Source organism: Penaeus japonicus, unplaced genomic scaffold, assembly GCF_977035675.1.
Source record: "Penaeus japonicus unplaced genomic scaffold, GWHDUDI00000001_assembly GWHDUDI00000010, whole genome shotgun sequence".
In the NCBI taxonomy this organism is placed as follows: domain Eukaryota; kingdom Metazoa; phylum Arthropoda; class Malacostraca; order Decapoda; family Penaeidae; genus Penaeus; species Penaeus japonicus.
In genome coordinates this window covers 22695019-22705018 of record NW_028234412.1, presented here as the reverse complement: position 1 = coordinate 22705018, position 10000 = coordinate 22695019, and the positions used below count along the sequence as shown (strand labels likewise).

General features: G+C 46.3%; 1 protein-coding gene across 4 annotated transcripts in view; it reads right to left on the bottom strand.

Moving 5' to 3' along the window:
* The window catches only part of LOC122245093 (uncharacterized), a 46978-nt gene that overhangs the window by 26912 nt on the left and 10066 nt on the right, over positions 1–10000 (bottom strand). The window lies entirely within an intron of this gene.

The following is a 10000-nucleotide window of genomic DNA, read 5'->3' as shown; positions in this document are numbered from 1 at the left end:
ATTGCCGACTGCTGCTAGCTAAAGGGGGGGAGAGGCGTAGGATGGCTGAGAAGAAGGATAGTTTGGAAGTGGAAAATAAGTTGGAGATCGAAAGTCGGGGGGCGATACCCCGTGCTTGTTTCGGTTGTTTTTGTGGCTTCCAAGCAGCGCATCGGTGGTTTGGGTGGAGGTCAGAAGCCCCTTCGTGGCCTTAGTGTTTATTTGGAGGAGGCGTCTGCCTTTGCTTGCTCTGTTTGCATGCTGTGCTTTCTTGCTTGTTTTATAAATAACTACATTGAAATGTAGGACATTTGCCTTTATATTAATATAAAGGTTGTTGTGGTTATGTATTTGTACATAGTTTAATTAAAATCGGCGGGTGCTGTCTCTAGGTGTTATCTGGGCGTGTGTACGCGCGTGGCCGTGGACATAGACATAATCGTGGGCGTGATTTGCGGACGATTATGGGTATGGTCACGGAAGCGATGCACTCACGGTCAGACTAGGACCTGGACTGCTGTATACATACACATTCATGCACTCATGTGCATTATACACATGTGTACGTACTTATGTATATTTTTTTTTTTTTTTTTTTTCGAGAGCATTAGAGAGAGCATGAGAGAGAGAGGGAGCATGGTGCATGACATATGAGGCATGCGAACTTTTTTTTTTTTTTTTTTCAGGGACGAGAATGAACATCAGACATGAACAAGAACATGAGAACGCACATATATACATACATGTTGATACGATTTTTTTTTTTTTTTTTTTTTTTTTTTTTTTTTTTTTCAAGGACGAGAATGAACGAGAACACGAGAACGCATGAACAAGAACACGAGAACGCATGAACAAGAACACGAGAACGCGAGAACGCATATATACACATATATTGATACGATTTTTTTTTTTTTTTTTTTTTTTTTTTTTTTTTTTTTTTTTATACCTGGTTTCCTCCCAACCTGTCATGCATGCTATGATGCATGGCAGGTCGGGGTGACCCCTACGGCATAAGAGACTCTACCTCTCGTTCGGGAACAACGAGTTGGGTGAGTCCATCTTTTTTTTTTTTTTTTTTTTTTTTTTAAGGACGAGAATGAACATGAGACATGAACAAGAAGAACACGAGAACGCGAGAACGCACATGTATACACACTTTGATACGATTTTTTTTTTTTTTCGAACGTAGAACATGAACACTAGAACAAGGTGGTGTTCACAGCAAGTGTGAACACGATAAGAACATCATAACACGTTAACACATGGAGTATGAACACCTGCATATATACACACATATAGTCATGTGGGGAGCATGGAACGTGACACGGTGATGTACATGAGAAGTATGAACACTCAGACATGGATGTTGACACGAGAGCATGCCCGTTGAACACAGGGACACTGAGGGAATGAGCAGTTCTTAATTATCGTGTCGTCGTTCCCGGACATACAGTGGACGAGGTGGTTGCTCATTTATAGCTTTGAGGCTTCGTGGCCACCAACGGTGTTCAGTGTCTGTGTTGTTGTGAGTTTCTATGATGTTTGTGTATAGTGGGTCGTCTGTCTGTTGTAGCCTCTCCCATGTCTTGCGTGCACGAGCGTCTATTCGGGTGTTCAGTGGCTCGATGTTGAATCTTTCGTGCAGCTCTCGGGTGGGTGTTATGTGTGGGTATCTTATGTTTGCGGCCCAGCGCAAAGCTTTGTTCTGGACCGCTTGCATGTTTATTTGTTGTGTTTTGGATATTGTGTGGAGTGGCACTGGGGTGTACTCGAGGATGGGCCGGAGTACTGTTTTGTAGAGTTGTAGTTTCGTTCGTGTTGTGCATTGCGTGAATCTGTGTAGTTTGGCGAGTGTGATGTTTGCTTGTTTGATGCGTTGTTTTGCGTGTGTGGATACACCCCATCTGGTGAGGGAGAGGCCGAGTAGTTTACCGTTGTTTGCGTTCGGTATGTCTGCATTGTTTATTTGTATGTTGGGCGGGTTTAGTCGTGCGATGGGTATGTTTGTGAACTTTTGTGTGTTTGTTTGGATCTTCCACTTCCTCTCGTATGTGTTTACGTGATTGATGGCGCGTTCTGTGGATATTTTCATGATGTTTTTAGATTTGCTTGGGTGTGTTATGATTTGTGTTATGTCGTCTGCGTAGGATATGTAGTTGCTGTATGGTGTTGGGAGTGGAAGATCTGCGGTGTATAGTATGTAGAGTGTTGGTGCCAGGACACTACCCTGGGGGACCCCACTCCTCAGGGGGATGGGGGGCCCGTGGTAGTGTTCGAGGCGAATGTTAGCAGATCTGTTGTCGAGGAAGTTGCAGAGAAGGCGTGTGAAGTTTGGTGGAAGTTGTAGGTTAATGAGTTTGTGTTTCAGTCCACTATGCCACACCTTGTCGAAGGCCTTGCTGACGTCCCGGAGAATGATGTTTGTCTGTTTTTTGTTTGCGAGGCTGAGGGCTATCTCCTCGCAGGCGAGGGCGATAGCACTCTCAGTTCCTCTGTTTGGTCTGAATCCGTATTGACGGGGGTTGTGGATGTTGTTTGTTTCTAGGTGCATGTTTAGTCTTCGTGTTATGATGCGTTCGAGTAATTTCCCCGGGACCTCGAGCAAGGAGATCGGTCGGTAGTTGTTGACATAGTGGACTGATTTGTTTGGTTTGGGAATCAGCGTGAGGCAGGCGTGTTTGAAAAGAGATGGAAAGTGTCCTGTGGCCAAGGAAGCATTGAAGATTTGACAGAGTTTTTGTATCATGTTTGGAGGAAGGTTTTGAAGGATTGTTTTGTTTATTTTGCTTGGCCCAGGTGCTGTGTTTTTTGTTTGTTTGATTATCTCTGCAACTTCCCTCGGTGTTATTGGTGTGGTGAAAATATCTGTACTGTTTAGTGCGGTTAGGTCAATTGTTTGTGTGGGTTGTAGCAGATGTTGTGATTGTTGAAGTGCCATGTTTACTTCGTGCTCAGTGTCCTCGTCAAAGTTTTCGTTTTCTGTGTCTGTGATTTGGAAGTTTCTCTGCCAGAATCGTCTGTGAAGTGTTTCCATGTCTTGTATAGAGTCGATTTTGTTGTTTTGTTCATCATATAAGTGTGTGCATCTTTGTCTGTCTGTACCCATTAGTTTTTTGTATGACTTCCAGAATATCTTTGGGTCTGTGTGGTTCTGGCAGAGTTCGTCTATAAGTGATGTCCATGTGCTTGTGTGGAGTTCTCTGTTTGCGTCTTGTAGTTGTGTTTGAATGTGTCTGTATCGGTTTCGTAGTTCTTGGTCCCATCCTCGTGTTTGTGCAAGTAGATGGACATTGTGATATTGTATTATGAGTGAGCGGAGGGTGTCATTTTGTTTATGTTGTGGTATTGTTCTGTATGTTGTTTTTGGAATGTGGGCTTGTCTGGCTGTGGTGATGTCATCATACCATGATTCCAGGTATGAATCTATTTCAGTTGTTGGTCGCCCTTGTAATTCATGATTTTGAGTTTGTGAAAGGGATTCTTTGAAGGAGTCCCAGTCTGCATTTTTTAGTCTTTCTTTAGGATGAGATGGGATCATGATTGGGTTGGTCGAGATGGTGGCTATGATGGGGAGATGATCGCTGGTGGTGATCTCTCCTTGCTGGAGGTGTATGTTCAGGTGTGCATGTCTGCTTGTGAGTACGATGTCTGGTGTAGTTGCTGACCGGTTGTTTATTCGTGTTGGAAAGTCTGGACCGATGTGTTGTAGTGTGCCGTCGAGGATGCGGGAGACGAGCCCTCGCCCCACGGCGTTAGTGTAATTGTAGCCGAATGTATGGTGTTGTGCGTTCCAGTCCCCGAGTATATATGTGGGTTTCCTGTGTCTGAGGAGCTGGAATATGTCCTGGTCAGGTATGTATGGTCTGCGTGGTGGTAAGTAGATAGTGGCAATGATAATGGGACCATGTGGAGTATCGATTTCCACCGCAATGAGCTCTGATGTGAAGTTGTCATGAATTTTATGTTTTAGGTTCGATTTGATGGCGAGAGCAACACCATCGCTTCGTTCACCTGTGTGGTTCGTTTGATATGTTGTGTATGTATGTATTTTGATTCTGTTTGCGTTGTCGAGTCCGTGGCTGTTAATGAGTATGATGTGGGGGTCGTACTGTAGTGATGTGCTTCGCCCCAGCCATCCCTCCAGGACCAATGCACGAGTGTCCCCTTTGTCGCCATGAGGGGGAAGCGGCGCCAAGAGATGGCGTTGCCCTGGAGGGCCTACTACTCGCTCCCTCCCTGGAAGGAGGGCCTACCACATGCTCCCTCCCTGGAAAGAAGGGCATAAAACCCCCTGCGAGGCGTTATTCGGGAGCAGATAGCCTCTTGCAGATGAGCCACTAGCTCGGCAACGCGCTGCTCACAACTTGTGCCCTTTTGGCACTTGTTGTCTTTTCTTGGATTTTTACTCTGTCTTTTTGGAACTTTTATTGAATTTTATTGTTTTTACAAAGGGTTGCGGCCATAGACAAATTCATGGCCAGCCAAAAGACCGACATTTTGAATATGGAAGGAGGAGAGACCTTTTTGTGTTGAATAATAAATAATGAAAACTTTGATGATCGGAAATTTCTTTTATCTTTCAAGACAATCTGTAATAATAACAACTTGTAATGTTTGCCTGACTCTAGCCACGCCTGCTCGGCAATGTCCTGTGTAGGAACTCTATTTTTCCACATACAAACTGACATACACTCATACACATACATAACATACATTTTACACGTCTTCTACTGTCTCGCATATACACGGGTGCTGATCCCTTATCAGCTGGTGGCAGCCTACCCCTACACAGGACGGAAATCACGTTACCATGGATTCAATCGGGATTTTACTTTGGGGCAAGGGAATGTCTCGGGGAATCACTACAGCTCTTATTTATTTTTGGTGATCAGCGGTGGGATCTGAATGTTTCAGGCAAGCATTAATTTCAGGTATTCTTTCATGTGGGTTAAAAGTTTGTTTCAGGGATTAAAAGTCCAGTATTTTTCGTTTAGGTAAAGGTCTATTTCATTAATTTAAAGTAATGGGTAAACGAAAGCTGCGGAGAGGGTTAGTTGGTGAGTCAGAGGCAGGTCCATCGGGAGAATCTTCACGAGACGATTCCAACACGAGTGGTGAGTTGACCCTTTTGCCCAGAGAAAACATGGACATTTCATTGTTTGACGAGTTGCAGACTCAAATTAATAGTCTGAAAACTCTGGTTAATGATTTGCAGGTAAGGAACTCTGAATTGGAATTAAAATTAGAACAGAACAGGGCAACACCAAGTACTAGTGAAGCTTCTTCCCGTGATTTTGTTGAATATGTTGTACAGAAGGAAGCGGTAATTATTTTTAAGGCCGAGACCTCTGCTGCTCAACCACTTAAAAGGAATCAGGAGGTAGAGAGTTGGATCCGCAGCATAGAGAACGTAACTAGACCTCCCACTGATTCTGCCTATATTCGCGCGGCGAAGGCTTCTTGCAGAGGGACGGCAGACTTGATAATAAATGGACCCCTGTTTGATAGAATTGTAAGCTGGGAAGAGTTTAAAGTAAAGTTAAGGGTTAAATTCAGGGGGACATGTTCTGCCACAGACTTTTTTAGAATACTTGAAGGATATAAGTTGAAGTCCGATCAAGCTCCTCTTGATTTTTATGTTCGTTTAGAGGGTAATGTATACCAAGGTTTTTATGATTATCCTGGAGCCATAGGGGATCCTGACGAATTGATCAGGAGGGTATTTTTAAGAGGTTTGCCATTTTGGTTGAGGGAAGCTTTAGTCCTAAAGGAGGATGGTTCGTTGTCGGAGATTGTCGATGCTTCTCAGAGGATTTGGAACCTTCGAGTTGGTGTAAAAGGTGAAAGTGAAGGTAATGTGAGTACCCCAGAGACAGCAGGTGAACCTGAGTACCCAAGGAGAAGTTTTCGTCCAAGGCAAGTAGCTCCTGTTGAAAGGTATTGTTCTTACCACAAATCCGATTCCCATGATACAGCCGACTGTCGAAGTCGCCAACTGACGAGGTGTTTCCTGTGTAAGAAGGAAGGACACTTTGCAAACAGGTGTCCCTTTCTCGCGGCCCGCCGGGACGAAGAGGTTCCAACCCCAGGCGCAGGACCCCAAGGAACCAGTAATGCCCGTGAGTAGTCAAGTAAAACATGGGAGACCCATAGTACAATTACAGGTTAATGGTCAAACGGCTGAAGGATTTGTGGATACTGGATCAGAAGTGACTATACTTTCCCGAGATGCCATGGAAAGGTTTAAAATACATCGACCCTTTTCCTCATCGAAAACCCTGCGAGGTGCTTCGGGACGACAGTTTCAGCCTGAAGCGGAAGCGACGGTAAGGATTGAAATCGCTCCTCATGTCTTCTGCTTCCATAAAGTATGTATAGTGGATGAAATATCTTTCCCAGGTGACATTTTACTGGGCATAGACTTACTCCGAAGATTCAACTTCCGTTTAATTTCTTATAACTCACCCCTTAGAAAATATATGGTGTTTAATGGCGTGAAGGTGCCGCTCACATACTCCGATACCGCCTCAAAGGAGGTGCAGGTGATTAATAAGACCATCCCCGGAAGAGAGAAACCTGGTTCAGGTGGACGGACGTGCAACATGGGTGAGGTAGAAAACAGCGTTGTGGTTCAGAAGACAGTGCAGTGCCCTCCCCATAGTGGTGTTTTTATGCATGGACAAGTACAGAATGGAACCAGGCATCCGGAGGTATGTATCTGTGGAATTACTGACCGTGTATTAGTGCCTAGGACCGTGGTGACTGTAAAAACGAACATGGTTAACGTGTGGGTAGTGAATGATGGACCAAAGCCAGTGACACTTAAGGGGGGTATGATTATCGCAAGAGTTGAGCCGATAGAACAGACTTTTCACCAAGACTCTGCTTCAAGGGAAGTGCCTCCTAAGAACTTTGTGCCCACTAGCAGGGAGGATAATGATGGGGATTCTCTAAGCAGTGTTACAGAGGAATTCATCGACGATTTCGATGACTTTTATGGGACCCAAGATTTCGGCTACACGGAGGACCAATACACCGTCTTCCCTGAAGTTAATTTCGAAACGCACACTGTGGGTGAGACGGAAGCTAGCTTCGACATACCGAAGGAGAAGGTAAACCATCTTACAATTGAACAAAGATATCAATTGTTTTCCATTTTAAACAAATTTCCCAATTTATTTAAGGAAGGAGCTCCACTGGGGAAGGTGCCAGGTATTTCCCATAGGATAGTAACCTCCAGTGAGACCCCTCTGAGGACCAGACAGTGGCGTCTGCCGGAACATGCAAGGACCACCATAAGGGAAGAATGTGATAAGATGCTTACTGGTGGCATCATCGAGCCTTCAAAATCTCCTTGGTTGTCCCCCGTGGTTCTGGTCAGGAAAAAGGATGGGCAGGTAAGGTTCTGTATAGACTTTAGGAACCTGAACAAAGTAACGGTTGGGGATGCATATCCAATGCCCCGTATAGACCAGACCATTGATGAACTGCATAACACTGAGTGGTTTACTGCCCTTGATGCCCGCTCTGCTTACTGGACAGTGGAAGTAGATCCGGAGGATAGGCATAAAACGGCATTTTCAGATGGCCACCGACTTTTCCAGTTTGCCAGGCTTCCTTTTGGACTCGCCACGGCCCCATCCACCTTCCAGAGGGCCATCAACACGGTATTGGCTCCAGTCTTGGGGAGGCATGTGCTAGCATACCTGGATGACGTGGTGGTTTACTCCCGCTCGTTTGAGGAACATCTCGAGCATCTGGAAGAAACGTTGGACTTGCTCAGTAAGGCTGGTTTCTGCCTAAATGTCGGTAAGTCCTCCTTTGCCACTCATGAGTTTAAATTCCTGGGATACCTCATAACCAGAGAAGGGATACAGCCAGACCCAGCTAAAGTAGAGGCCATTAAGACCATGAAGCCCCCACAGAATGTGAAGGGAGTAAGACAGTTTTTGGGATGTACCGGATTCTTCCGAAAACACATCCCCAGTTATGCCATGATAGCTGCCCCACTCACCTCTTTAACCAGGAAGGGACGATCATTTCGGTGGACAGAAGAGCATCAGCAGGCCTTTGCGGAGCTGCAGCGACGACTGATGTCGGCACCGGTCCTCCGGAAACCCGACTTTAACCGTCCCTTTGAGGTGCATTCCGATGCGTCACAGGTAGCCATCGGCGCATGTATTATGCAGCGAGATGGGGAAGGGGTCCCTCATGCTGTTGCCTACTTTTCACGGAAGCTTAGGGAGGTAGAAAGGAGATACCCAGTGATTGACATTGAGGCCCTGGCAGTTGTCGAAGCTGTCAGGAATTTTGATGCATATCTTTATGGCAGATCCTTTGTGATTTATACTGACCACCGGCCATTAGTATATGTATTTAAACAGGTAACTAAGTCAATCAGGATGACAAGATGGTCCCACGAACTCTCCTTTTACCAGTACGAACTTCGGTACAAACCAGGTGCTTCCCATCATGTACCTGACCTCCTAAGCAGAGCAGTAGCGGCAACATCTCTTGTCATGGACGCCCAGAAGATTGCCGAAGAGCAACAGAAGGACCCCCTATGGACTGAGATTATCCAGTACCTTCAGGAACGAAGACTGCCCCGACGAAGAACCCCCTTTCCATTGGAAGAGTTCGAGGTAAGCGATGGCCTGTTGTACCATTTACGTCACCTTCCAGACCGTGTGATCCAGCAGCTAGTGATCCCTCGCACCATGAGGGATGAGGCAATAAAATCGGTGCACAGCGAACCCACAGCAGCCCACCCTGGAGTCTATAGGACTCACACGCGTCTGAGAGACCAGTATTACTTTCCTCAGATGTTGCTGGGCGTCAAGAAGTTCGTGGCAGCATGCCCCCAATGTCAACGGCGAAAAGGAGTTGCGGTGCGAAGGGCTAAATTAAGTTCAGCCCCAGAGGTGACACAGGTTATGGAGAGGGTGTCGGCAGATCTTCTAGATTTGCAAGGATCTCTGAATGGTTACCGCTACGTTCTGGTCATCGTAGAACATCTTACCAGGTATTTGCAGTTGATACCTTTGAAGAACAAGGATGCAGAAACAGTGGCTAATGCATTTGTGGAGAAATATGTGACTCTTTTTGGACCTCCTAATATTTTAGTAACGGATTCTGGGGGTGAATTTAAAAACCGTCTATTTTCCCAGGTATGTGAAATGTTGAAGATAAAGTTGGGATATACCACGGCTTTCCACCCACAGGCTAATGGTATGGTAGAAAGGAGTAACAGGGTTATAAAGGATGCCCTAGCTACCCTGGTAGGAGACCACCCGGACGAATGGGATGAGCTCCTTCCGTACGTACGTCTCGCCCTGAACACGGCGGTACACAGGAGTACCGGACAGCCGCCGTTGTACCTCATGATAGGGAAGGATGGTTATTTCCCTGTAGGGCTGACGAACCGGCAAGAGATCGATGAGGGATCAGCTCAACGGTTCCGCGAAAGGCTCAAGGAAGCTCGAGCGGTTGCAGTGGAAACGGCCCGTCGCGCACAGTCGATATGGGCCGAGGACTACAACCGGAGAGTGCGGCAGAAGTTCACGCCAGCAGAGGGTGATCTTGTCCTCGTCAGGGAGTACGCCCGCCGGACAGGAGTTGCAGGCCGAGCTCTTGGTTCCCGGTGGAGTGGCCCTCTGCGAGTGAAGAAGCAGGTAGGCCCTGTCACCTTCATCTGCCAGTCGACGCAGCCGCCTTACCGAGAGAAGGGTTACCACTGTAACCAGATGAAGCGGTACGTGGTCCAAGAAGAGCTCGAGTTCTTCCCCGAGGCTGAGGTGGACGATGGAACCGAGGATCCGAGTGTCCCCGGTGCGAGTAACCAGGAGTAAGCGTCCACAGCCTGATGTAGGTATTGACCTTCTTTGGTGGAGATGATCGTGCTTTAAGGGCTAACATTGAGGTTTCGCCGTGTAGAAACTTAGAGTGGGTTATCCCTGTCTCGATTTCTTTTGATGGCTCATTTTACTTTGGTTTTAATTTTAAGGTTAATTTTAAGTTTGAT